The sequence below is a fragment of the Tachysurus vachellii genome, chromosome 21, assembly GCF_030014155.1.
Source record: "Tachysurus vachellii isolate PV-2020 chromosome 21, HZAU_Pvac_v1, whole genome shotgun sequence".
Lineage (NCBI taxonomy): Eukaryota > Metazoa > Chordata > Actinopteri > Siluriformes > Bagridae > Tachysurus > Tachysurus vachellii.
The window spans coordinates 11,181,851-11,188,062 of record NC_083480.1 but is presented as its reverse complement, the minus strand read 5'-3'; the positions used below and the strand labels follow the sequence as shown (position 1 = coordinate 11,188,062).

General features: G+C 36.4%; 1 long non-coding RNA gene across 1 annotated transcript; it reads left to right on the top strand.

The window, feature by feature from the left end:
- Positions 1-1,550: 1,550 nt before the first annotated feature.
- Positions 1,551-3,939, top strand: LOC132864122 (uncharacterized). The gene is made up of 3 exons (XR_009650178.1): positions 1,551-1,710; positions 3,022-3,115; positions 3,678-3,939. It is a non-coding gene; the product is annotated as an uncharacterized LOC132864122 (long non-coding RNA).
- The last annotated feature ends 2,273 nt before the right edge of the window (positions 3,940-6,212 follow it).

The window sequence follows — 6,212 nt, the reverse complement described above, 5'->3', positions numbered from 1 at the left end:
CTGAGAACTGTTCTCTACATTTGCCAAGGAGTTAGATGGATGTTTACGCAGACAAAGTGCCATTACTAGAGATAAAAATGTTATTTTAATAATACAAAAATCAGAAATCTGCGTTTGGACTTTGTATGGATTGCAAACATGATATATTCTTGATTACTCAGAAGTGGTTAAAATAAACTTAAATATTCCTTAATTCGTTAATTTATTAATTTATTCATTATTTTTTGTAGACACATTATTTTGGTTAAGATTATGGTGGATGTAGAGAATATAATTGGAACACGTATGTGGAGAAGGAATACACACTGAATGTGATGTCAGTCCACTGTAGGGCATAATGCACATTCACACCTAGAAGGCAAAATAGCATAGAAATGACATCAAACCATCGTGTTTTTGGAAGGTTGAAGGAAACTGGAAAATCCAGAATAAACCCACAGAGACACAAGAAGAATATGCAAAAACCAATCACACTGGTGACCTTGGAACTGTGAGACAGCAATGGTACTGGACCACCAAGGCCAAAGACTTGTCCTTCAAAAGATGAATATGAGTCAGTAGATTGGATTAGAATTCATTTCATGACATTCTTTGCTAGAGGTTTTTAACAAAGAACCTGGCACCTTTTCTTTGAGCCTACATATTTTTCACGTGAACAAAAAGTGCATGACTGACAGGTGCTGCTTAGGTGTGATCTGTTAGATTTTTTAAACAATTAATAGCTATGAATAGCAAAAGAGTATGCGGGTACTGGCACATACTACAACTTCATGTAACAAACGAGAATCTTGTTGCCTAGTTACACACACTGTCAGCATGAAAATCTCATTGCATTTCAGCTTTTCCTCATTCATTATCTTACTTATTCTATTATAAACATGGATATGAATCCACACATCCGCTCATAATCTAATGTAAATAATACACCTTCTGGGTACAATTGGTGTACTGATTTCCACATACTACAATATAGGAAACACTAATTCTAATTATATAAACAGATAATAGGCAAATTGGGATGCAGTACTGGTTTGAGCCCTAGGTTTCATCTGTGTGGTACCTATACGAGAAAGACAAACCAATTGAAAGCAATAAAAAGAGGGAAAATTTGGAATGTAACACGTAACAATACAGCAGAATAGTACACAGGACTACAGGAAAATGAAACCAAAGTGAGATGAGAGCAGATATGAGTGGTGCATCCTAATTAGAAGGATACCATTGTTTTTGGATATAAAAAAAACAAAACAAAGTATATTAAATAGGACGTAGAACACTTAAATTTAAGTGTTTGGTCTGTAAAAACATTAAAATGTACAAAGATTGACATTTATTGTGATTTTACTGAACATTTTGGATTGTGGATACCACCACCCTTTAACTTTTAACTTAAAAACCTAACAAAAAGGCATAAACTGAGAAAACTATGGTAAATCTACACTGTTCTATCTACACAGAAACCATGGGGGCGCAAACTAATGCTCTAAGGAGTAAACATTTAGGCGCCATGTTTTGGAGGCAGATTTAACGCCTCTTGTGACTTGCGCGCGCACACACACAAAATACGCATGCGCCATCAATATTCCCATAATTCTCTCGTGTTCTGGCTCACAGTGAGAAGCTAACTGGCTGTCATGTCTGAGAAGAAACAAACTGTAGATTTGGGCTTGTTGGAGGAAGATGACGAATTTGAAGAATTTCCAGCCGAAGGTGGGTGAATTTTATCTGTGATTCTGCCGGCGAGGAAAAGGAATTTAACGGTGTGATGATACAGTGACTCAGCGAGCAGCTAGCTATGCTAATTAGCAGCTAGCTGTGCTAACGCTGTGCCTAGTAATGCCACTCTGCCTTTGTTGGCTAACAAGCTAACTAAATTAAATAGTGTTTTTTTTTATATTTAGCAATAGGTTATAGTTGTATATTCTGTAGGACGTCTAAATACACGCCATGATAGTGTGAAATAACGAAATGATCTCATAAATGTAAAGTAACTAGCAGCTGTTTGTTAGACACCCAGCTAGATGCTAGTTTTCATATTTTGTGATGATATTAAGCCAGAATTGCAATGACTGACTAAGATTAGCATGACGTTGCATTACGCTGAGTAACAATGCTTCACAAAGACACGATTGAGGTTTGCAGTGTCATTAGAACGAAAGTTGTGAATGTGGTGGAGGATCATTAGAGGCTGTGATGCTAACTGTTTTCAGGGGAAAGTAGTTACTGAATAACTCCAACGGTACAAGAGATTACGTCAGAAGCTAATTTATAGATGAATTTATTTGCATACTAAAACGTTTACATGCAGGCGAAAAACACTAGAAAACAATAAACGTTCATTTATTTAGTTCTATTCAAGGTTCTGTGTTTTTTTCTTAAGGCACCGTAAATGACTTCTTTATATAATTTACAAAATACTATCATTTCTATCAAAAAACAGACGAAATGACGCAGGGGTAATTTAGTACTCGGAAAACAGACAGGATGTAAATAGGTACAGATGGAATTACTTGCTTTTGGTACTTGTAAATATAACCAAAGGGTAGCTTTAAATGAACAGGGATGTGTGTGTGGTCAGGGATTGGTTGGCGAGACCAGTGGTGGTGCTCAGGGATTGATTGATAGAAAAAGCTGCTGTGCAGATGTAACTTGGTCAGACTTTATACACTGGCAATGAGTTGAATTAACCATATTGAACATAATGTGGTTCTAACATAACAGTGATGTGAGCTGGAAAGCTGTATCACATGCAGGACGTTTGCTAATGTGTGTTTTTTCACTTTGCTGAAAGGTTTTAAAAAGTCAATAGATCTTGGCTAAGTCACTACATTGATAGCTCTGAGCTGACATTGTTTTTAATGAGCATATGTTTAACAAACTTGGAAATTGTTTAAAAGTCAAAAGTAAAGCATTATTGACTCACATTTAAACTTTAGCACTTCGCAGCATTGTTATAATAAATAGATTACAAACACTTTAGCTTTCATTGTAGTTTGTTAGTAAAATATGTTTGATTTTCAGATTGGACAGGCCTGGATGAAGATGAGGATGCTCATGTGTGGGAAGATAACTGGGATGACGATAACGTAGAAGATGACTTCTCCAATCAGTTGAGGTACACGGTTGTCTTTTAGGAGTGCCTTTTAATTAGTGTTTTTGTGTTTTTGTTCTTTTTTTTAATTGTACATGTATATCTGGACCACATTTTTACCAAAAATAACATTTTCAGGTATCATGTTTGCAGCAGAGAAAGCTGCCTAGTGAGTGCAGTCCTGCATATATGTAGTGACATCATTTATAAAATTATCAGTACACCCTTATTACCTACATGAACCAGATTACAGGATGGAAGGATTTAAAGGACTGAACATCAGCGCACTGGTGATTTAATAAAAAGTTAACAGAAAACTGATTTGATGAGTTGAGTCAGGAATTGTGCTAAGCATTTTTCTTCCAATAATTAAGAACTTTGTTTGGTTAAATTTAATCTGTTTATTGTTTGCTGACCTGAAACAGTTTCACACTTTTATGTAAAGTCAATAAAGGAGACTTGTATCTGTTAACGGTTCGCAAAAGGTTTGAGTTTTTCAATCCGACTTTATGTCCAGATTACATTGGAATCAAAAGCAAAGGTACCTTTTTATTAATTTCATCTCCTGTATGAATTCTTTTGGCAGAGCTGAACTTGAGAAGCATGGATACAAGATGGAGACGTCGTAACACTGACCATCAGATAACATTCTGATGATTAGTTAACCAACTGAAGATCGTCACTGTATGAATGTGATTTTGTTTTTTCCTTTGTAAGAAGTCAGGAGTGATGAGTGTTTTCAGTGTGAGGAAAATTCAATGGAATTAGTTTTTTTTTTTCCTCCTCTATCTTTCAAGAAACTGTTTGTATGTGTTAATAGTTGCTATATTAAAGCTATTCTCTTCCTATCTGGTTTCGGTTTAATTCTTGTGATTTTAAATTTTTTGTGTTTTTACGTTTTCTTATTTGAGTCTTTTAGGGCCAATTAGAATCAAATCTTTTTTGGAACAAAACACTTGGATGAGGAAAAAGTTAAATACTTCTTGGAGCAGTTTTGTGATCTCAAAGCATTTTCGACTTGTGTTTTAAATTATTTTTTAGTTGAAATGCAATACAAGTTAAATCCATCTTTCAGTATTAAAACAGACAGCAGCAGAAAAAAAATCTTTATCTTGTCTCTGATTGACTTGAATACAGTTGACAACACAAATCAGATGTTTTGTCTTATACTCATTAATCAATGATTAATTATACAGTAATACTGGAGATTTAGACTCAACTGAAGAAGCTGAAAATTTGTTAGGATAGAAACAACTACAACAGAACTGCAGCTTAAATAATTTTTTTAAATTTTAAGGTTAAATGACTGCATTTCAGTGGGATGTGGAGTCTAAGCATATGTGCCAACATTTAGCTATAACATTTTCAATTTTTACAATATATGAGACATCCTGAAAACTTCACTTTGCCGTACTTTATCTAAAACAGCAGTCAGAAAACAAAAATAAAATGTGTGGCAGAAAAGTTACAAGGAAACAGGATGTAAAAGACTTGAATGTCCTTGATCTAGTATTTTTCACACTCTTTTTGCACCCTGTTTGTGAGCCAGTAGAGAACAAGAAAGGTCTCTGATCAATTAAAAAAAAATAGAGGGGTCACTAATTATGTTACTGTTGAAAAAGACTTTCACCTCTAACTGCTTTCTCACTGCATCTTGGCACACATCTAGAAAAAAAAACAATGATGTAATTTGCTAGTAATTCTTCTAGATCCTTTCTAAAGTCACACAGTATAACGGTCACTATACATTAGTGATGCTTATGTTCTTCCAGCTGCTCCCTGTTCAGGGTCACCACTGCAGTTCATCTGGTCCACATATTTGATTTGGCACCGGTTTCACACCGGATGCCCACCCTGACGCAACCCTCCCATTTTATCCAAGCTAGTGACCAGCACTGAGATTTAACTCTTCAGCGGCTGGGAGGTTCCTGCTGCTGGTCCGCCAAGAGTCATAGCGATGCTCATGTCTATAAATATATTAAATAAATCAGTTGCTCAAGAGTAAATATAACTACAGTTGACTATTGTGTGGATGTGGACCTGACTGCAGACTGTACTGCATGTTAAAATTATCATTTGTACAAAGTAATCGGTACATTCAGCTGTAAATCCCAACATTTCATTCAGGTTGCAGTTAAATATAAGTCCACCCAATATGCATTTTTTAAAATTTATGCTGTCAACATGGTGCTGATCCAGACACCGACATTCGCTTGGAGGTTTGTGGTTGGATATTTCTGCCTGCTAGGATTTTCTTGTTGGCAGTGTTCACAACTCTGTGGTTGCTCAAATAAAAAAAAAAAATACAGTCCAATATGCAAATATTTCGAAATATGGAAAAGTTGTCCTTTTAAACACCCCACACCTATCCAGTGTTAAGCATATATATACAGGCTGAGATTGTGTAGAGATCCTGTATCTATGTGTTATTCAGTGATGTAAACCAACAGAGGCAGGGAAAGTGAGCAGAGGAGCAGTTCTACTGCTGTTCACAGCGCTTCCCGCTGAGCCTTTGGTGTTTGGCAGGCAGATTATCTAGTGCAGTGTGTGTCAGAGGCAGGGGGGTGGCCACGGTGTGTCCTGCCTGGGCCTGCCCACCTTCGCCATCGGGCCCTGCTCTTCCGCTCTACTCAGCAGGGGCTCCCACACACACAAACCGAGGCCAATTTGCCCAGCCGCAGACCTCCTAGCAAAATGGTTTCTTTGGATTTGTGTCTCTCAGTCTCAGCGCCATAATGAGCTGAAATTGACGCCAGTAAGACATCTTTTGCCACAGGAGAGAATCCTCCTGTTCTGCTCTGTCTCTGCATGCCCTCTTTCTGTTTTTACATTTTTTAACCTTTTGTCTTTTAGAATTTATCCATTAATAGTCCTTCTGAAGCATGCATATGAAGGTTTTCTGTGTTCACTTCGATCTTTTTTGTTGGATAGACTCTTAAATTTTCCAATTTTCCATTCCTCATTTTCCTTTTCAATTTAGAGGTGAATTATTGGGTGATTTATATAAGCATTCAAATATAACATAATTTACACATGAGCACTACTTCTACAAATGTGCCTAATTTGATAGATGAGACTCTGAGCCTTTGAATTAAATGAACTGCTATTAAATCAATAATAC